Genomic DNA, 23834 nt, shown 5'->3' with positions numbered 1-23834 from the left:
TTTCCCTTTCCCCCCATTTCAATATCTGCACCTGTAATCTTGGTCTACATCCATTCTAAGTTTTCTTGTCATCCTTTATCTCCTTTCTAGGTCTGTACCACCCTTGATTAGGTTCATATTCTCCTAATACTTATTTGCCCCAATAGCAGTCTCCCATCAAAATTACATATTTGTGTGTTATTTTAGAATATTAGTAGTTCTACTGAAGGATACCGGTCAAATGTATTCCTTCCTCCCCACTACCATGGTGCAATTAGCAAACTTAGCATAGAGTGGGATGAGAAGGGAGACATCACTGAACAAAGTTGGAGGGTAGACTAGTGGGCAGGTTCCTGGCATTCCTTCTGCAAGTGAACCTGTCCACTAATTAAGGAAAGTCCATAGGCCCTATTGTTTGTATTAATGGATGAAGCTAAATGGATGATCAAAGGATTAAAATGTTACTGGAATATAACAGCACATTAAAGTTTGAATCTAAAAATGGGATTTGGGAGATACAATGACTAAATTTTAGGAGCCTGACTCCCAGAAAAGAATCTGACAACCAGAACTAGATACCTATGCTCTCTATACAGCATATAGGGAGAATTAGCCCCTCAGAAGGCTACCTGAATAAACCTGTGTGTTAAACAGGAACAGGTGCATAACTTGTTCGGGATGAAAGGGGCACTAGCCCCAGGTGCCAATTTAGAGAGGGAATCAATATGGCAGTTACACTGCTACAGCAGCCCATTTTCAGGGAGCTTGTGGTGGAAAACCAGTAGCAGCTTATGCTGCCACTGCATCAGGCCCAGTGTGAAGCGGTAACCATTTATTCTCCCCTTCTTAACCATGCCGTGCAGGGTGCCAACGTTTTAAGTTACACCAGTAAGGAATTCTGAGCCTAAGGGTGTCTGCACTCTCATATAGAGCTTTGATATTTCAGTAAGGCTGCAAGGGAGGTGCCTCTGTTCATTTGGGACCCATGATCCAGAATACATTCCTGAATGTATATACCTACAGGTATTATTTAAAAGAATTGAGTATGGCAACCCTTACTTAAAGCAGTGTCAAAAGAGGAATACCTCATTTTATATGCTATCCTAGTGGTCAGAACACTCATTAAGGAAGTGGGAGACATACTAGTCCCTTCTCAGAGAGGATTCAAACCTTCATTTCCAACTTCCCAAGAGAGAAAAAGCCCAATCCACTACATTAGAGAGGGAAACCTTCACCACTTCTGCCTTGCTGGGCCACTCACCAGCCAATATCAGATTAATAGAGCCAGAAGTATACCATGCAAGGAGGGGCATGACTCTGGCACAACAGTTAGTTTTCAGATGAAGTGGGAGTCCTGGATTCTAAGCTCTATTTACTGAAAAAAAACCAGAAAAAAAACAGGGGGTAAATGGTTATGTTACTCTGATTTATCCTGAAAACAATGCAGTCACTGTATGTTAGGAGCTTCTCAGAGGACCTAGGACCTAGGTACTACTCTATATACTTTTTGGATCCTGGTGTGGCTTAGGAAGGGGTTAGATATGTAGGCACTCAGTTTATAGAGTTCTACAGAACAATAGATCCTGAGGGAATCATTAGGAAAAACAGAAAGATGTATAGTGAGCTTAGATGCTTCTAAAAGAATTTTCTCTTTCAGAGAGAGTTCTTCAAATGTCTTTATTGGATAAGCTCCTAAATGTCAGAGAGCCTATCATCATTAGAAGTCCTTGTTATCAGGTACATTTATGTTTGTTTATATAGGGTACTACCCAGGCTCAAAGAACAAAGGGAATTCATTTTCCTCTTTGATTTCTGTTCTTTTTATATTGTGTGTGTGTGTGTATATATATAAAATAAAATTTCCCCCCTAAAAGCAACCCTGCCTAAAACAAATGAAACAATGAACTGAACCAGACCAAAGAAACCTAACCACTTTACTCTGATATGACAGAATGGATAGGTTTTGTGAATGCCAACAGGCATTAATGCTCTGCTTATATCTGACGCAGCTGTATGAGAGAGTAATGAAGCCCATCTGGGCCCAATCAAGCACTCAGAGGAAAGCCAGGAAACTTCATAAAATCAGCTCCATTATGCTGGGGAGTGAGAACCTTTTAGATAGTTAGATGTTTGCTTGGTTATTCTAGCTGATGTGGTGTCTGAAGCAGTATAATAGATTTTTGTGTAGTAAAGGATATTTTTTTAAATGCCTTATTTGGTCATAGCAGAAATATATCATTTTCTACTTCCCTTCTTAATTCAAATCCTATCTTTGTCCCAAAGAGCACTAAAGGGCAATAAATGGTAGCTAAGCCATGACTTCAGCAAAATCTGCTTGTAGTAACTATCTGAATACTGGGATCCCTAAACTGCTCTTTCTGGGTCTTTCCTGCTGGTACTACTCAAGAACTTTATACATCCTAAACCTGATTGATATAAATATCCCTAGGAAGTTGGGAAATGAAGCTGAAAAACAGGAAGCTGAGGAAAAGGTAATGGAGAAGCTGAGTAGGAAAAATAGTGAACATCATGGGTTGGTGTACAGTACTGAAGCCTTCAAAGGACTCTTCAAAAAGACAAGTGTATATATCAAGGCTCTATAATCTGCTACACCCCTTGAACAGAAATAAGATTGTACTGTACCAGGAACTGCTTTCAAGGATTGCTGACACATAGCAAGAAACTAGACTCTCATCTAGTGGCATTTTCCAGTCTTATGTCCTACATACTTATTTATTTACTAAAACAAACAAACAAAAAGGAGATGGCATGCTAGAATCTGCTGTCAAGTGATATCAACCCCCATGTTTCTAAAAGCAGGATGTCACAAGCACAGAATGTAGAAATTATGGGGGAGAAAGACTTTCATAACCAAATGGACAGATAGGAATCCTTCTGGCTAAATAAATAATGTTTTTTAAATTGATGTGACCATAACAAGTTGCAAAAATGGATATCATACATTGCTACAAACAGTGAGATGAAGATCCTGGATTTCAATGATGACTATGTTAGAAAAGCTCAATGATTACTAGTTAAGTACTCAGATTCCTAAACTTGACTCAAATGTGACTGAGAAGAAAGAAGATGAGCAAATCATCCAGTCAGGTAAGTACTTCCTTTTATTACAGCTTTCTGCAGCCCTCCTAAAATAGGTTTCCAGATATGCATTTGATTTTCAAAGGGAGGTGTCAGCATTTCTTCCTGGAACTGAGTTGTTCCTTTATATATATATATATATATATATATATATATATATATAATTAGTCTGGTACTGATTTTGCTTGTAGGTGATTAAAGTTGCAAATATGGACAACAAGATTTTTTAAAACCTCAGGGAACCTAAGTTGCACAAAAATCAATGGAGTTAACTGATTGGCCATTTTGAAAATCTGACATGACATTTGCATCTTGTTTCACCTCAAAACCTTTTCAAATCACCACATGTAGACCCTTGGTTTCTTGAGTAGCCATGAGCTGTGTCACCTCATCCCCATGCTGGGTGCACAAAGTGGAAGCTGGAGAACGGAGGGGAAACCAAAGGCCCCAGCAGTGGCAGCAGCAGGATCAGTTAGAGGGAGCAGGGCAGGTGTTAATGCCTCCTGTGCCACCCATTAGAAAGCCCTGTTGTACACAGCATTAGGAAGCAGGTAGTTCCTTGTAAACAAAAGAAACAAGTCAGAAGGACCGGGCCTATGGGATAGGTCTGCTTATGTGTAGGTACTTCTCTTACAAATATCTGTCCAAGACATTTTGTGATGTCTTTGATTGATAAGAAGGAATCTCAAGTCAGCCAGGGCTTGGCTCAGGCTTGGTTTCCCTCCTGAATCCTTTGGAGTAAGTAAAGCTTTCAGGGGGCTGTGGGCCAGCTTGGGCCCCCACTCCAGCAGGGCTGGGAGGGGGGTAGAGGGCTGTGGGTCAGGAATGAGGGGCACCAGCAGGGCCGGGGGAGGAGGGTTGTGGGTTGAGTGGATGCAGATGACTGCAAGGGCTGGTGGGGGTTTTTGGGGGAAGCAGGAAGAGCCATCAGGCTGGGTGGGGGCAGGGTGTATGGATAAAGGCTGAAGGAGTGGGGTGGTGTACATGGGCACACTCAGGACAGCACAGGAGAACCTGGGCAGCATACTTTTGCCCTGCTGGGGATAGGGATAGGCAGGCAGGTATCTCACCTGTGTGCCTAGCAGTGTTGAACAGCTAGGGCACCTGCCCTGCCACCAGCTCCCATGAGGAGGAGGCAGTGGCCACAGAGCAGCACTGCATCTCAAAGGTGCTGAGCTGCTGCCGCCATCTACACACCTTCGTGCTGGGCCAGGCCATCCCTCCACCTAGGGTTTCCAACACTCCAGCAGGAAGCCACATATGGAGGCAAGCAGAAGCTTACTTGACTCAGTGGTAAGTAACTCCATCCCTTCATGTGTGGCTTCCTGCTGGAGTTCTGGAGGCCTCATCTGGAGGGCCGGTGTAGTTCGGCCTGATGGTGCATGGGCCAGGAGCCGTGCACCATTGGTCTGGGTGGAAAGCAGCACATGGAGGCATGGAGTTGTGCACCATTGGGCCAGGTGGGTTCCTGCTTGCCTCCACGTGGGGCTTCCTGCTGGAGTGCTGGAAGCCCCATGTGGAGGCACGGACCCCGCCCAGACAAATGGCATGCAGCTCCCAGTCCATGTACCATCTGGCTGGGCTGTCCAGCTCTGTGCCTCCATGTGTGGCTTCTAGCACTCCAGCGGGAAGGCACACATGGAGGCATGGAGCCTACTCAGCCTGATGACATGTGACTCATGGCATCAGTGCTAATGATACACACATGCTGGCACAGAGCCAGTCAAGTCTGGTGTGAAGGTGTGCCCCAGCAGGTCAGGCTGGCTCTGTGCTAGCATGTGCAGGCCCTAGGACTTGGCCAGAGGCATGTGCTGCTAGGGCCTCCGCCTGCTGTGGCCATGAGTGCCCCAAAGTCCTGCTGCCTGCTACAGCTGAGCTGCTGGCAGTGGGGGTTGTGCACCACAAACCCCACACATACCCACACCCCTTCACAGCCTCCCCCACAAACCCCACAACTGCCCACAGACCCCATGCACATACCCACACCCTCCACACAGTCGCAAATCCCCTCCCCACCCATGCACCCCCAACTATACAAAGTACAGCATATATTTTTAAAGAAGGTTCAGGTAGTATTATGTTCCATTTAAACACAGTAATTAATTTTGAGTTTTCCTGTGCATATTTTGGGTTTTTTCTGGGCATAATTTTGAATTTTTCTGTGGATAGTTCCCTGGGGTATACAGAGTGGTCTCAGCAGGAGCTCTGATTTTTCCATGATGAAAAACCCAAAATCAAATGCCAAAATGAACATGTATTTAGAATGTATTTTATTTTAGCGATTGAGGCATTGGTAGGTTTCCAAATTGCTTTAAAACTGTAAATATATTGATCAAACACTGTGAGTGGCCTTTCACTTTAATCACAGATTTGGGGTTTTTAATCAGAGAATTTGCAATTTTTATCAAAGAATTTGTGATTTTTAAACAAAGAAAACCAGGATCCCTGCTTATGTCTTTTGTAGGCAGGGTAGATATGTACCTTTTACATCCATAATAACCAGGTAAAAATGTTAATCAAAATTCACCAGTTACTGCTAAATAGTAGCCTTTGACATAATTTAAATAGGTGGGATTTATACCTGTTCTTTTAGTTTGGAATTCCTTGGCATAAGTTGTCATCTTTATCATGAGTTCTTTTGCTACACCCTGAGCCCATGACATTATTTACAAGGACATACTGGGGATCCTACATTGATCAGTGCTGCTTTATTACCTGCAAGGGTACTCAAGAGTGCCAGCACTTTATCCCACATGGTAGATCAATGTTTATTTGATTCCTTGTGTCTTTAGTTTAAGCATGGTCAAATATAGCTTTGTGCCTACAAAACTTTGCACGCGTGGTTAAATTAAATACTCCCGTGTAATCAAAGGAGCTCTTGCCTGTTGGTGAAGTTTACACATCTAAATGCTTCATCATTCTCTAAGCACACTTCTGTAAAGTGATATAACTTGTTCTTTCAATTAGGTAGCTTATGTCTCATTGTTATTAGTTCATTTCTGGCTTTATGAATGAAAAATACTGCTCCCCACTGTAAACCTCCACATAAAAGTTAAGTGTTTCTAGAAGCCTCATCTTTTCCTCTTTAGGATTTAGTGTCTGTACCCATATAGATACTACATCTTCCAGTGTACTTTTTAAAAAAAGAAAAGAAAAATACTTTTTACCTTCCATTATTCCCTTCACTTCTATATGCAGTTTCTGAGTCAGAAAAGAGATTAAGATGCTATTTGGTTTTGTGGCATGTTGGTTCAGAAGAAAATCCTTGCACTGTCAGTCATCTAGTCATATAATTTTCTTTTTCTTTTTTAAGGACATCAACACCACTTACCGTGTTTGAAAGTGACAGTTTACAATCATTGTTATGTGTATATGTGGAGGAGGAGGCTTATGGTCTCTATTCTTAGTGATCTGTATTCACAATATTTGTTGTACTGCAGGAAAAAGTTTCTCTTTTTAGATCAAATATTTATTTATAGACTGATGGGAAGCTAAATAATGTTGTGTAGGCATAGCTTGTTTTACTGCAATACCATTGGTTCAATGAGTTAGCTTGTTCTCCAAGAATAAAAATATAATTTTGCATAAAACATAAATATGCCTTACATGTCTGTGAACAAAATAAAGTACAATAAATATCTCTATTTGAATTGAGATAAATGTAGCCCTTTCTTTTGTTTGTAAATCAACTCCTACATATTTATTTTCTATTTGTAATTGTTCAACAATTTATGCAAGCAAATGTTAGACCACATGTTGCGAAGTTTTATCACTTGTTATTTGTTATTCATGGTGTGTGATATTTGTCATCTAGGTCATGCAGTAATGGTGTTTTTGCTCTCTCTCTGGCACATCAAACCTTATGAAGTGAGTTGATTAATAAGGGATAAATAGTGAATAATAAAATACCCTTATTAGCATTAACATAAGGTGTTATGTGTGCAGAACAGGCATTCCTAAATACATACAAATACAAACCTGATTGCAGGCAATCATGTATAGTAGGTAAATCGTCATGAACATAGCTGAACTGAATGGTCGTACATAATTTAGTTGATTGTTTTTTTTCTTTTTTCTTTTTTTAATGAATACATCTTTCATAGTATTTGTCAGCTCAAACTGTTATCATATTTATTATTATTTAGTATTCATAGTCTGAACTCTAAGGGACCTTAATGAGCATTAGCTTCCTTTTGGCTAGGTGAGGTATGAAGACTTAATTTCCTAACTTCACAGAGTTTCCATCCTGTGTAACATTATAGTAGGGCATTTTGCTATACAAAAGTAGAATCCAACTGACTTTTACAGGATTTAACTGAGGGGGAAAATATAATTGCAATATTTGGGACCCTGAAAACAGTTAATGTATTGAAGGCTAAGGAAAAACCCTACGAAAAGATGTACATTGGGTTTTACATACATCTATGGATCTTATTTTGCTTGTAAACACATTTGCTATTTCTCAGCTGTCTAAATCTGTGACATTTCTTTTGGACAGAGTGCTGTTATGTATTTTTAACAATCTTTGATGAAAATTCAGCTATTTGCTCTGTCTGAATCTCTATAGTAGCTAGCTCAAAAGCTAAAATATTGGTAGTTATGGTTGTAAGCAGAGTGAAATCAAAAAAGATTAAATTTTGGGATTCTATCAAACAGTGCTTTCACTGAGTACCTTTTATCCATCAAAAAAAAAAATTGTTTTACTGTGTAACTATATCCATTAGTTTTCACAATTGTTGCAAAAGGTGTAGGTCCCAGAAATGAGCATATGATGCAGGAAGTTCCTTTTCTGAAGGAACTTTCAAAGGAGCACTTTCAAGGGATCTGCTATTGGAGTTAAATTTTCAGGAGATTTGAGTTTTCATTTACGTACCAACATGAAACCCAGACTTTCAGAAATCTTCAGATTCCTCTATCATGAGAAGCTTTTACTGTGGTATTTATGATAAAATATATTTTGTCCACCAAAGAGTTCAATATGCAACATACTGAATGTTTTGCAACATCTTCTTGCCTTTATTTACTTTTGTGTCTAAAATGGAGCTGAGTTCTCCTGAAAATCTAGTCCTCCTGGTATAGTATAGTTACAGTCTCATTGTAGCCAAGATGCTGTAGGAGATTTACCAGAATCAAGGATTTTTTGTGATCTCTTTTGTTGGACCGACTGCATAGTTGGGAGAGAAGTTTGACAAGTTTCAGTTGCTTGCAGAGCACCCTGACCTGAAGAAGACTGTCTTCTTTCTCTTGAAGGTGTACGGGGGTCTAATAAAAGAGATCAGAAAAACATCTTGGCCATCATGGTATGTCCTAAGCCTTTTGAAAACTTAGCCATTAACACTACTTTGAATTTAGCCCTTAACACTAGATTGGATTAGATCAGAATTGATTTCTCCCTTTGAGATTCTAGTTCCTATAGATCCCCCACAAAAAAAATATTATATTTAAAGTGGAATTTAGGGGGAAATATTTTTTCAAGCCAGTGAGGTGGGGGAAATTGTTATACAAGTTTGGTAAAAGCTAATGTTGACAGAGCCCTTCATAGTTATATTTTATGTGAGGTCCTATCTGTTCTTACACAGTAGTACCTGATGAAATTTCCTCTGTTCATCCAAAATAGCCTTACTTTCACTCTTCTCTAAAAATAGCTGCTCAGTCAGTGACTGACACTATATCTGCTTTATCAGGCTTGAAAAGGTAATGTTTCTGGTCTGTGCAATATTTGTTTTTGTCTTTTGTTTTTGTCTTTCCTTTCTTTTTTTATTAGGAAATATTGATATGTAAAACTTGAATAGTCACTGTGATAGGAAGAATAGCTCTCTAGCCTGATGATTATGGTGTTCACTTGAATGGTGAAAAACTTGGTCCAGTCCAGAGGTATAATTTGGTACTTGATTGCCCTGGCTGGCAGCACCACACAAGGCACAGTTACTGGATGAGCTGCTTATGGCATGGCAACAATTGGTCTGGCAGTACAGCTGTTTCTGCTTGTTTTTTGAATCCCCCCTTTTCCTCTGCTCTGGGGTCAGCGCCCAGGGCCTGATGTCCTGATGAGCCCCTTCCCTATTCATTATGCTACTATGAGACACACCCGCACACACACACGCACGCGCCAGAATTCCCTAAATCTTGATGCTTCACACACTTTCCTGGCAGGTGGAAAATGTGGATTCAAATATGCTCAGGCTAAAGGAATTCAACTTGTCTCCCACATCCTGGGGAATATATTTTTGGTAAAAGAAGAATGAAGATGATATTGCTACCACTTCCTCTTTTTCTGCTCCATCCATTTTATGAATCAACTCCTTTTTTTTTCTTTCTTTCTTTCGGCAAATTTTAGCTCAATTTGTGACTAGTGTCAGGATGGCCGAAATCAATTTTCATTATAGTTACTGCTCACTGAAAAAAAATATTTAATCAAGTTGGTGTGCACATATGCACACACCCACACCCTTCTCTTGGTTACATTTTTTGTAAGGTGTTACTTTGTCCTATATAAGGTCCTATGTTCTTCTTTAGCCTTTATAGTTCCTGAGCTATTTTCTTCTGTAGGCAAAGGAAAATGCCCAAGTTTCTGTTATTGAGGGTCTACAACCCATTTTTACTTTAATCGCAAATGCAGTTGTACAGGCCAAGGTGCTAAACTCACTGCAGTCTGTCACAGTTCAGATAGAGGTTAAACAAGTAAGGTCATTCTCTGCTACTGTGGTAGAAATATATCCATTAAAGATAGTGAGTCTTAAATAAACAAAATTGTCCATTCCAAGAATGGTACCAATTTTCTAAATTTAGAAATCTGGAGAGCATTGAATATTTCACCACTGCATTAAGGTAGACAAGTACTGGAATGGCTTTCAAGCAACTCATTAGACATAACTTGGGTTCTGTACAAAGTGTAAATTGAAAACCTTACAGGTAAGTACATACAGGAAGAACCCATGTAGCTGAATCAATACCTAGAATCATATTAAGAGATAAGCGTATGTGGCTAAACAGACAATGCTATTGCATAAATCTTTCCTTGTGTCTCAAACAGGGCTGTTTTCGTAACTTCAGAGCTTCTAAAATGGTTTGTCCTTCATTTTGAGAGCTACACAAAAAGATAGTGTGGTTAACTACAAGATTAAAGAGCATGTGGTAGCAAGAAAAGGTAAAAAAAAAAAATCTGTGAAACAGCTTGTAGGAAGGGAGACCTGTGGGAAGACACAGCTCAGTCTGAATCTCCCTTTTCTAATTCTTCCTTGCTGTAGCTTATTTTGCAGCTGCCTGTATTTTGTATGAATTTAGCCTGAAGGAGCACATCATCCAGTGATTTACTAATAAATTATCACTGCCATATAATTCTAAGTTGACTGAAGAATTCAAAAAACAAAGTAAATGTTCCATTTTAACTCATGGAAGTGGAAATTGATATATAATCTTTAAAATTACATGATCACATCACCATTTTCTATATAAGAACATAAGAAGTGACATACTAGTTTACACCAAGGGTCCATCCAGTCCAGCAAAAGCAGCAGGAACAGCTGCTTTAGAAGACGAACATATGAACATGGTATATCTATCCCAGATACCTGGCATCCACTGACAGTGGCTTAGAAATGCAAAAAGATACACTCCTGAATGTTTTGATGGACCGTTGTCCCAATCACTTGATCATATCACATTGTGTGAAGGTCACTTATGCCCTATGGTTATAAGTAAGTCCATACCACTTGCAATCTTGTAGACCATTGAAACACTATTCCAATTCCTGAAAAGTATCCCAATGCAGTTGGAAGAAAGAAGGATCAGTCACATTGTCCTGATACCAGAAGATGAAGTTTCCCTGAAACAGGGCTTGTCTTTCACATGCTATAATGGAAAAGTATTTGAAATGTATAAATGATCATAGACACATAGGCTTGGAAGGGATCTCCTGAATTATTAAGTCCAGTCTCCTGATATTATGGGCACCAACTTTACATAATTTCCTTTATATGTTTTATGCTCTGTTTTAAAACCAGTTAGACACCTTGTCCCATCTACTCATGCTGGATGAATGTTTCAGCATTTCTCCCCTCTAATGGTTTCGAAATGTTCTTATTTGCAAACTTAGCTTGATGGCCAGTTTCCATCCTTTTGCACTTATATCATTTTTGTCCATTATCTTAAAAAAACATTTTTCCATCCCTAATGCATTTAGAGAGAATAATCCTAATCTGTCCTGGCCTTTGTTCTGCTAGCCAAGATATTTTAATTTCCTTTAGTTCCTTGATAAACAATGATTGTAATGTTCTTGTACATGGTGCACAGTACTTCACTTTTGCATGTGGAGTATGTAATCTGTTGTAGAATAAGGTGCTACCATTATTACTTGGGGTTCTGGAACCTCAGCTTGTTTGAGGCTGAGATTCCAAAGAAATTAGAGTTGATCATTTAAGTAAGACTTTATATGATGCACACACAAGAAAGAGCTAAGTTAAAGCTACATGAGCAATCTTCACTTAAAGTTCATTACTTTCGGTCTCCTGACTTTTCTAGGCCTAATATTCCCATGATATTTAGTGTGTGTGAGAAAATGGAAATAAGGCACACAATAAGTAAGCAAAATATCAGACTTTCTCTTTCATAATTTAAAGACTTAAGTACTTATTTCTTTTTCAATCTCAAGGTCTCCCACTTTTTAGTATTTACATGTTAGTTTATATTTTCTAAGTGGCCCATTATTTCAGAACCAGGTGCATAAAGCTATTTTCATAATCTAAATGGCCTACTATGGGGTTGTCAACCAGGAGTACTTGGGAAGACCCCAGGGGTTACGTGGCAGCGACACAGAGAAGTGGGGGGGGGGGGGTCCCAGCATTTTGTGCTGCTTGCACCACTGTGTGCCACCAGCATTTCCACACACTGCCTATACTTCTGGTTTCGCTGCTGCGGGCATACAAGGGTGTTACCAAATTTGCCCATTACTTTGGGGTGTGCTCATTTATTAGGGATAGTTTCTAGGGTCTTGGTGATTCTGTCAATGTGCTGCTTGTGTTACTATACGGAGCTGTATTTCTCCCTTCTGCAAGCCCTCACCCCCAGTGGAGCTATCTTGCAGGACTCAATCTCAATGGGACTGGGTTCCTCCAGTCACCAAATCAGTCATACACACAAACACACACAAATTAACGTGACACGCCTGACCTGGCCGGGCTGATCAGCATGGACAGGCTGACACCCTCATATGCCAAGAATCAGTTCATAAGGGCAACAATAAAATGTCAGACACAAGCACACAGGTAAACAGAATCCCTCTGAATCCGGCTGGGTGTCCAGCTGACACCCTCATGGGCCAGCATTCAGTTCATAAGGGCACGTCTGAGTCAAACTGGGTCAATCAGCCTGTACAAGCTGATCCCCTTATGTGTTTCAAACTCAGCACGTCCCAATCTTTGGCCTCTTGATGAGCAGACCCCACAATAATTTGGGCTTCACAGGGATCTTTAGCATAGGTAAAAGAAGCGTTGCTGCAGAGCACGGGAGGAAAGAGAAGCAGAGAAGGAAAAATATACCCAATTACTACCAGTTTGACTATAAAAGTTATTTATTGCTAAGCATATGAAATATATAATAGTACTAGTAGTAATAGACATGCAAAAGAAAAACAAACACCAACAATGACAATACTACCCTGGTTTCACTAAGTATTTGGGGAAACTTAGCTCAAGCTTAACTGATACAGTTCAGGTTCAGAAGTTTATGCCTAGAAAGAAGACAGAGAACGCTGGGATCTCACCTAGTCCACGGTACTCAGGCTGCAAAGCTGACAGGCACAGTCCGTAGCACAATCCTTGAAGAGAGAGATGATCTGTTCTTCCAGCGTCCCAAGAACGACAGGGGATGGTGTCAGCACAGGGGTTTTCTTCTTCTCCTTCTTTCCTCCTGCTTCTACTTCTTTTTCTTCCTTTTCCTCTTCAAGCACACACACTTACAGATTTTTATACCCTCAGTTCAGCTGCTCCGTAGCACCCTCAGTAGTGTAAATCATTGTCTTTTCTATTGACAAGGGGTTATCTGGTTTGGACCATCTCAGGAAACTGATTGATAATCAGGAAACACTTAAGATTAGGGAGTAACCCAAATACTTGGGAGCCAGCTTGAGATTCCTATGGGTGGCAGATATACTGATGGGATATCTCATGGTTTCTTCAGGAACAATAGATAGCTTGCAGCATCAGGATTTTGGATTTTTACTTGTTGTGCACAAGCCTCAGCTTAGCATGACTTTTCCAGATCTTACTATAGTCTTTTAACAGACTTAAGACAATTATTGGGGTGCTCATAACCTTTTGTGGAGAGGACTTCCACCAGTCGTCTCAGGAAAGATATGACAACACATGGGATTAGGGCTCCAGCAGGCTGGATGCTGTGATGAACCCTTAACCATTGTTCCAATGTTGCCCATACCCCCTCTGACTCGGTCTCTTGCCTCAGCATTCCCTAACCCGGCAACCGAGTTTTAGTCAATCAAGTTTAAATAGGCCTCCCATAGTGGGACCGGGGAATGTACGGCCCGAGATGCCTATTAAACTTAGAGCTGTGTGTGTGTGTCTGGGGGGGGAAAAGTCCTTAGCAAATCCAGATTAGAACTGGTCTGATAAATGCTGAGGTAGGTGTGTGTGAACATGGGTTGATTAACATTTGAAGCACAGATTCCCCAACATGCAGCACTCTCCTGCTTCTCTGGTCCCAGAATTCACTGCAGTCTCTGCTTCAGGCTTTCTGTTTTCCATCTCTCATGTAAATGAATGGTCATCTGGTTCCATCTCGGATGTAAATGAGACCTAGGGCAGTTGATTCACTCTTGTCACCCTTATCTGGTGAGGGTCTTAGGTGCGTCTCTCACTGCATCTTAATCAGTTTCATTTAGGTAGAGGAGGGGAGGGAGGGGGGGTGAGTCCTTTGTGAGTCAGACAGACTGCATCCTGTGCCAGGGTTGCCCAAGAACACAGAGCTGAGGCGTAATAAGGGACACCTCCCCACTCCCCCCACCCATCAACCAGCCACCGGGGGACTCTCCATTTCTTAACAGGCTGCTGGAGGTACACTGACTAAAAAAGTTTGAAAACCCCTGGCTTACTGTTTTAAGAATGTTCAATAAACTGTATTACATGACAAACATTGCAACTGATGGGGATGCCTAGTAGAGCTGTATGAAACACCGTTGTTTAGTTTCAACATCTGTTTCACCATTTTAAAGGGACAGTGTTTTGTTTCATCATTTTGTTTCATTTTGAAGCACTGTCCTGTTTCATTTTATCAAAACTGTTTCGCTGTTTCAACTCGTTTTGACATTTTTGCCCATAGGCTATAATGAAGAATCATGAAAATGCCTAAAACATTGTCATTGCCTCCCTGATTCAGATGCAAATTACAGTGATGGTAGCCCCATCTGAGGGCATGAAGTCTGCCAAGTTTCAAGGTGATAGGTGCAGAAGTTTCTTGAAAACTGCACCTCAAAGTCTTGAAAGCAAAATTTGCCAGAAGCAGCAGCCTCCTGTCATCTGGCAGCAGATGCAGGGGCTTGAACCCCCAGGAGGGCTGAGAGGCCATTCTGGACTCCTCCCCAGGGGTGCAGGCCCTTGGATCTGTGCCAGATGACAGGAAGCTGCCGCTGTCACTTGGGACTGCCAGTGGCAGGTGGTGACACGCAGCCCTGGCTCTACTCATCTCCTGCTGCTGGGCTGAGCTTCATGGGGCTGGCAGAGCTAATCAGAGCACAGCCCAGTGGTGGGAGGCAGGAAGAGCCAGGGCTGCACTCCCTGCTGGACTGAGCTACATGAGGCTGTGGAGCCACTCAGAGCACAGCCCTGGCTCTCCCCTGCTTCCCACCCCTAGACTGCTTTGAAACTTGAAACGTTTTGAGTGCCCTCATTTCAAAGCTGTTTTGATGCTTTTTGTTTCATTTTGATTTCACTCTTTTAAGCTTGAAATGCATTGAAACAGCTTCGAAACGAAACACTCTGCGAAATTTCGCACAGCCCTAATGCCTAGTACACTTGAACATTATGAAAATCCTCAAATCGTTTCTACTTCCCTAACTTGTAAAACATTACCTGTAGGCTTATTGTTATGAAAAGCCATTTACAATTTTTCTTTAAAGACCCAGCTCCTGGGCTTCTGTAGTTATATAAGAATCTTCACTTTCATTAACACAAGAAAAGGGCATGTCTTCCTACTTGCAGAGAAAAAACAATCTTGAACATGATAACCTAAAAGACTCAAAATTCAGAAAGTAAATAAAAAAACAACCCAGAGAATGTGTCATCATTTTTGAACTAGTACCATGGTTTTTTGGTCCAACTCATGGCTTTCCATGTGTGAGGTTATCAATACTGAAACAGTTTCAGGGCAGACATTAAAATGAACCTTCTAACATTTACAAAGCTCATCAGCTCTTATTCACTTCAAACAACAGCTTCTATTTCTCTGAACCAGCTAGTGTGATATATGGCCTTTTTGAAAGTAGTAATATCAGTAAAATCAGCCTCCTATTGATGGGAGAGACTGTGGAGGGGGCGCACACACACACACACACACACACACACACACACACACACACACACACACTTGGGTCAAACCCTAATATAGCCCAACTCCCCCTGATTTTCATAAGATACAACTGCTTAGAAGAACAGTGAATTTGTCTTGGGCAATTTGGTATTAAATATGTATTTTAATAAAACATTATGTGACTTTTTTTTTTTAAAGAATCATTATACTTTCTAATTTTATATGCTTTTTTTCCCTCAGACTTATTTTAAAGCTATATTTAGCTTGATGGCAGTTTGGTGTTTTGTACTTTAAAGTGGGTATCCTGTACTCCTATTTTTTTAACTAGTTGTCCATAGTCTCTGAGACATGCATGGCTAATTGTAATGCAAATTACAGCTTCAGAAAACTGACACTATTTTGACCTAAACCCTTGATTGGTGGGGATAAAGCAATACAAAAATAAATAAATGAAATATTTCTCAATCGCAGGTATTATCCAAATCCATTGTAATATTTGCTTCTGTTAAAAAAGGAAAGAAAAGTTTGTTTTGAAAGTATCAGTGAAAAAAATACTGGTAACATAACTAAAGAATACAAGGTATTGCTTTAATTGTGACTGAGACTGTGAGCTTTATTTGAACTCGTGCTGGCAAAGAACTGCAGAAAGTGTGCTGGTGGCATTCAAGGCACTGAACCTGTTCCCATCTCTCATGCAAAGAGAGCGATGAGAAACTACAATCATCATTTACTTAGAGATTTTTGCTGTGGCGAAGCTGCATGAGCCTCAGCTGAAAGCAGCTTCAGGGGAGAAACAGCCCCTAGCAATTTGCAGGGGTGACAGGGCATGCTTTCCTCATCCCTGCCACCTCTGCAGGTGAATAAGGGCTGTTCTTGACGGTCCTCGGGCAGCAGCAACAGTGACAGACAGTCCTGCTGTTCTTGAAATGGTACTGGCAGCGCTTTTAACTGCTATCACTGCCACAAGAAAAGCATCTCTTCCCATTGTCCCCAGAGTCAGAGCACCAGAGTCAGGTTCATTTTTAACAGCTTTCTACAGCTGGTTATGATAGCCAGCCATTCTCACTCTCCTCTTGGGAGTGGAATACAATGGGAGTCTGGGGGTCCTAGAGACCCCTTGTAGCTATACATGGTCAGGCTCCAACAGGAAAAAGAGGCATGGCCCAGTCCCAACCTGGGACTGTGGGGAGAAAGGGAGTGTGGCCTGGCTAGCAGGAGGGAGAGGGAGTGGCCCCTCCCCAAACCAGCCTGATGGAGGAAAAAGGGGCTATAGTCCAGTCTCATGGTGGGGGGGGGGTGGCAGGAGGCATGACCAAGGCCTAACCCAGCCCCACAGGGGAAAAGGGAGTGGCTTGGCTCTCACTGGACACATGGAGCTTGTGACTTGGGAATTTGGCAGGGGGGAGGGTGGCTATATTAATGAATAGAGCTCCTTTCCTGCGCAATCAAATATCCATACGTGGGGAGCTTCACAGGCCAGATGTGGTGACTGTATAGGTGTTATTTGGCCTGCAGGCCAGAGATTGAGCACCGCTGTGCTATATGTTTACCATTGTCCTAATTATTGTGCTGTTTTCAAGCATTAATAGATTCTTTTTCTTTTTGATTCTGTTGGACTCTCTTCTTTCTTGCTGGAGAGCAACTAGCAATGAAATGACATTGGTTTTATCTTCTGATACGTGTATGTTACAAGCTGAAGACTGCATGCATTTAGCTGTAAATTTTTACGGGGACTAAATGGAGGAGTATGTTTTTAAAATAACTTAAATATTTAGGACCCTAAATCTAATTTTCTAGATTTAGGCACTTGGCTACCTAAATCCCACATCTTTAGGTTCCTACACCATTTAAAAAAAATAGGACTTACATTCCACATGTCAACATTTTTTTAAAGTTTTCCATACTGTCTTCCTAGGCAGGGTTTTGATTAAAATTCTCAACTGTATCAACATTGTCACAGGAGATGGGAATTTTAATTATTGTTCTCTGCTGTACTGTGGCTGAAGTGCAGGTTTCTTTTATGTAACTTCTAGATCTCACTGAAGATTTTAACAGAACTTATATCTGCTGTATAAAGACTTTTGTTATGTTTTTCAGTCCCTCTCCTCCACCTGGATGTGGAATGTTGTCTTCTCGCTATAGAATAAATGCACCTTTATACACGGACAAAATTATTGAAATGCCAAAGTTCCATACAAAAGGTTTTTTTGTTTTTTGTTTTTTGTGGAGGATAGGGGAAAGGAGTGGAAGTCAAAGGGTATTCTTTCCTATCTATTGCTCCCAAATGCATCTATCTGTTTATTCAGGGCTAGTTTTGGCATAGTATCAAGCTACTCAAGGCCACTTCTGTATATCGGTTATTACTCAAGTGTGAGGACAATTTTCATTCTATCTCTTCCTCATTGAGGCTTATATTCCTTCTAAACCGTTCCCAGCTCTTCTTGGTCTGGGAAATGAGACAGAAGAATGAATCCTGAATTTGGATTTTCTGTGTGCTAGCTCAAGGTTGCTGGTCTGGCCCCTATGCTCCTTTATTTTTATAAGTTACTAAAATGTTGCTTGCAAATGGGTTAATATTCAGCTCTATTCAAATGACACGAGATGTCTTAGAGTAGTCCTCAACTATTTGATATATTTAATCTGCAATGTAATTTTCCTCAACAAAATTGAAAGCTAAGCCTGGAAATTGGCAACATGTAAGTATTTTTCTTTAATAATTTACCAAGTAGATGTCTCCACTTGAATTTGCTGATGTACTTGAAAAACATATAGTAGAACACCCGTATATTGCTAAAGAAAGAATCAAACTGTAAACAGTAATTAATATGAATTGTGTTGTCATTTGGTTTGGAAAATCAGTGTAAAGAATAAAAAGCAAAAATATAATGACATTAACTAAGTGACTCCTCCCTCAAACTAATTTTGAGTTTATTTGATACTAGACATACTTCAGGCCTCACCTGAGACCGGAGTTCCATTGTGTTCAATCCCATTTAGGCACACTCCCAAAGATTTACTACTGTATAATGAACTTACAATAAAGACCAAGACCAGAGAGTTTTAACACTGGAGGGGGTAGATATTTATAAGCCCCTAAATTAATTAAGAACTTAAATTCCACTTTGTCTTGGCCTTATCTGCATTCTACAAGTGGAGAGCAGACAGTAAAGCCCAAAATTGCATAAAAAGCCAACAAGTGAGTCCATGTCTCCCAGGTTTCAGTTAAGCACCTTATCTGAGACTTGAATATTCTTTCCTCTGCAAATGTGTAAGCTGGAAGATTTTCAGGATTTTTGTTCAGTTCTTGTCAGTTGTCAGTCTATGAAGTTTTATTCCACGTGCATAAGGTTTCTAACTCTGAATGACAGGGCTCATGTGTATGAGAGATTTGCTATGCAGTAGACTGATTAGCTGTGCAGCAAACATTGCACACTTACATATGTGCCACTATTAAGCTGGAGTAAACTAATTTACTCCATAGTGTGCGGGCCGGGAGCAACCCGAGCCCTTTTCCGCTCTGCACGCGGGCTGTGGCCAGCAGCCCGGGCACGCCGGGTCGGAGAGGGAAGGCCGTCGAGCTGGAATTAGGCACAAACGCGTATCGGTAGTTTTAAAGATTGTTTACTTACACCGAGATGGCAGTGGTGTAGGCTGGAAAACTTGCTTGAGTTGCGGTTACAGACAAACAACACAGACGGTCTCATGGAGGTTGCTAGGCTCCACGGAACAGAGCTCCGGATGCTCTGGGTGAACGAGCCACCAAAATGGAAATCGTAGATACGTCTTATAAAAGTCACGCTCGAAGACGGGAAGAGGTGGGCGGTGGATCAGGTCGCCAAGCGCCTCTGGATCTCACACAGGGTTTCTATTACCCTGCCGTGTACCCAGAGTCCCCACGAGATGGATGTGGAGTCCTCTTTGGCTTGGGCGGAAACCGCTCAAGCCCCTTATACGGCTAACAGGCCAATCGTTAGCCGCCACGTGTGAATAATTTAACACTAGCCAATCACGGGGAACAAATTTACATACCGGTGGCGGGAACTCTTTTGCACCATGCATTCCTCTTGCAACTCGAGCAATGCACTCTGCAAAAGAAGCTGCAGAAAAGGTGGGAAACTCATCCCAGCACCGGGGTTTTCCTCTGCAACAGGAAACTCTCCCGTGCAATGAAGCTGCAACTTGGCGGGGATAATTCTGGTGCTGAAGCACACACAAAATCATGCCTTTTGGGTCATGACACATAGCAGGGTAGTACTTATAAATACAAGTACTATGCTGCTGTGGAGTTTTTTTACTCCTGCTGGTTAGCCCCATGCTAAAGCATCCTCATGTACCAGCTTGCCCTCCACAGCACACTGAGCCAGCAGAAGCAGCCCTAGGCTTGTGTAGGCTGCCCTGGGGTGCATACCTGTAATGCATTCAAGTTCTTGGATGTGTGCCTGCTTGAACCCAGCTTATTTCTGGCCACTTTTACTCTAGCAGCCTGGGGTTACCATTCTGGATCCACAGTACAGGCTGGGCAGCAGCTGTGCAGAAAAGGACCTGGGGGTTACAGTGGACAATAAGCTGAATATGAGATGGCAGTGTGCCCTTGTTGCCAAAAAAAGCTAGCAGCATACTGTACTGCATTGGTAGGTGTGTCCAGTAGGTGAAGGGAAGTGATTATTCCCCTCTTTTCAGCACTAGTGAGGCCACATCTGGAATAATGTGTTCAGTTTTTGGGCCCCCACTACAGAAAGGTTGTGGACAGATTGGAGAGAGTTCAACAGAGGGCAACAAAAATGGTGAGGGAGCTGAGGGACATGACTTATAAGGAAGGAATGAGGGAAATGGGCTTATTAAGTCTAGAGAAAGGAAGAATGAGGAGGGACTTAATAGCAGCCTTCAACTAACTGAAGAGGGGTTTGAAAGAGGGTGGAGCTAGACTCTTCTTAGTGATGACAGAACAAGGAGCAACTGTCCCAAGTTACAGCAAGGGAAACTAAAGTTAGATGTTAGGAAGAATTTTCTCACTAGGAGGGTAGTAAAACACTGGCACAGGTTACCTAGAGAGGTGGTGGATGCTCCATCCTTGGAGGTTTTCAAAACCCAGTTAGACAGAGCCTTAGCTGGGATAATCTAGTTGGGGTTGGTCCTGCCTTGGGATGGACTAGATGACCTAATGAGGTTCCTTCCAACCCTAACTTTCTATGATGCTATGATTCTATGATTCCCTGTCATCTTTGCTTCTCAGTAAATGCACTTTGGGATGTGAGAGGTGCTGGCCACCATGAGAAGATGGAGATGACTGTTTAGTTCAGTTGGTTAGCCTGCACTGCTAATAACACCAATGTTGCAGCTTCAGTTTCTTGTTGGACTAGATGAACTTTCACGGTCCCTTCCAGCCTTACTCTTCTATAAAATGTTTGGGTTTTTTTTTTTTATGAGACATTGCCACCAGGTGGCAGGACCATACTGGGCTTTGGGTTTTGTTTTGTTTTGTTTTGTTTTGTTTTTGGCGGGGGGGGTTAAAAATAGTTTTAATTCTATTTTCGCCTCCTGACTCCATCATAATAATACCTTCCACCCTCTCTGCTCCTTCAGCACTGGGGAGCTGTGCCCCCCTGCCTCCCACAACAGCTATATCCCAGCCTAGCCCAGCCCAGATCAAGTGGCTTTTTGCTGTTCTTTGCCTCTGCGCTTGTCCACACCACACATGCACGCGCACACATACCCTGGCCTCACACAGTGCAAAGGGTGAGGCCAGGGTGTGTGTTTGCATGTGTGTAGATGTTTAAGCTTAGGATGGCAGGTTTGCATCAGTCACTGCTTGGGGTATTTTTTTTCCCTCTCCCCCTGTCTCCCCAGTGTGGATCTGGCTGCTCCCTTTCTCCCTCCTTGTTTCCTTGCTGGCTAAGGCAGCACCTCTGTTTTGAAGCAAGAATAAAGTGAATGCCCCACTTCCTCATCTTTGCAGGGGTGGCAGCTGCAGAGCTGTGTATGTACAACATGTTGGTAGTGTGACAGGCATCTCCAGCTTGTGTGGCTTCCTGTTTACTGTGCCCACTCGTGGCGGGTATGGGAGTCTCTCGATGGGCTTCTGCAAACCCACCTAGAGACTTCCATGCCTCCTGTGAGTGGATGCAGTGATGGGGAGCAGACCAGGCTGGAGATGCCTGTCACTGACTCAGCAGTGCTTGGCAATTCCCAGCAGCCTTGGAAGGCTGCAGGTCACACTAGAAGGTGGGCTTAAGGACCCCACATTGCTGGCCTCAGCCACTACAGGCAGTCTCATGCCCCTGCCACTAAACAGTGAACTTCTGTTCCGTTTGTTCCCAATGTAAACTAGGGTGCTTACAGAAACCCATATCGTTTTGAGCAATTGCACCTCTGGCTTCTTGAATGTCTGTACTTAGCCTATGGTGTCATAAATCAGCTGAACATATAGCATGGTTACTAATTAAGGTGTGATTAGCACATTATTTGCACCACAATTAGTAAAGTATTTCAAGAGCCTGATATAAATAATTCTACTATACTATATTACTTAAATGAAGAAAACCTAAATCTAACTGCTCTGGTGGAAAAGTAAGTCTTTTGTGTAGGAACTGAAGATTTTAGCCCTTTTGTAGACCTTTAATTACTTTACAGAGCAATACCATTGGGCCATATCTTCCCTCTGTGTCATGCATTATAAATGTAATTAACACTAAAGTTATTTAAAAGTCTGGGTATTTAAAATATCCTTAGTTTTAAGTTTTAATATCCCACTGAAAAGAATAAGGACAGTTTGTACATAGAAAGCCTAAAACAACTTGTTTTTAGGTACTGAATCAATTCACATGTGGATATTTGTAATTTCAACTGTAGAATCTATAAATATTCATATTAAAGTAATTTTATTTACAGTAGAATCTATTTTTTGTCATGCGGAAATTATAAATGCAGTGAGCAGGTATACTTTGAAAGGCGGGGTTGAAGTTTGAAACTTCTTTTCTATCAAAACTTTAAAACAGGTATGTTCTAAGATACAGTGTTGAGCATTAAAATTAGAAAATTAATCTATGTCAAAGGATAACATTGCTTTATTCCCAGTTGTTGACTGTAGATACTGTTTAAAATGTATTGGTATTTCCCTAGTCAGATTGTCAGTGAGGTGCTAAACATTTCATGTGAGGCCTTCATTTTATATCAGTGTGTAACATGATGATTTAAAGAGTACTGGCATTCAGCATCAATGATCTTAAGATCACTTTAATAATTCTTTTTATACCATGCTAGAAAATTTTCTAACGTATTAATATATTATCCTGCAGACAATTCCTGGGGATCTGACATTTTGTACAAAGTAATTCATTAGGATTGTCCATTCTCATTTTCCTTTCAAGGTGTATTAGAGACAGACTATAAAATCATATCTTTTTTGTTGCTGTTGATGGTAGTTGGTTAAGAGAGAATTATTGTTTTTAAGACTAGTCATTGCCGTTTTATTAGAGATATCCAAGAAATTGCACTTTGTCCTATTTCATCTTCAACAACCCATAGACAGAGATAAATAGACTCAAAACACAAAAGAATAAGTACTACTCAACTAAAATAATCCTGTATAAGATGAATGAAGGATGACATCTTGACTGACAATATGAAATACCTTTATGAGTATTAATTTGGTTTAATGGAAGTCTGATACACTCAATAAACCAGACTTTCTTAGTGATTTATAAGAGCTAGCCTGAGGCCAACCCTAACTTATTTCCTGGTATAAGATGGTACAATGCTCTTTTGTAGTGAAATGAATTATTATCTGACACACGCTCATATACCAGGTCTAAATTTGGTCCACAGAGTCTATTTACCTTCAATTGAAAATAATAAAAAGTCTCTTTATATTTCTATTCTGATTCTCAGCAATTCTAAGTATTCTGTTTGGATGAAATGCAGCTCCATAAGTGCCCACTCTTCTTTCATTAGCATTTGGGGTTATTTTAAGAAATAAAGGAGCCTATTGAATGCCTTTATTTTGTATGCATCCAGTCTGGCAAAATCCATTAACTTTTTGCTCAACTTTAGGCTGTGGATAATGCATAACACTGAAGGAAAAAAATCATTGGAAACAATTCATGCAGGCTAATGTTTATATTGTATTACCGACTTTTGTGCTTCGGCAGTACATGATCCCAATTTAAGACCCCTGATCTGATCATAGTTTGTTATATACAGCACTATTACAGCAGCTGCAT

Source organism: Alligator sinensis, unplaced genomic scaffold, assembly GCF_000455745.1.
Source record: "Alligator sinensis unplaced genomic scaffold, ASM45574v1 scaffold1150_1, whole genome shotgun sequence".
Classification (NCBI taxonomy): domain Eukaryota; kingdom Metazoa; phylum Chordata; order Crocodylia; family Alligatoridae; genus Alligator; species Alligator sinensis.
Note: the sequence above shows the minus strand (reverse complement) of the source record.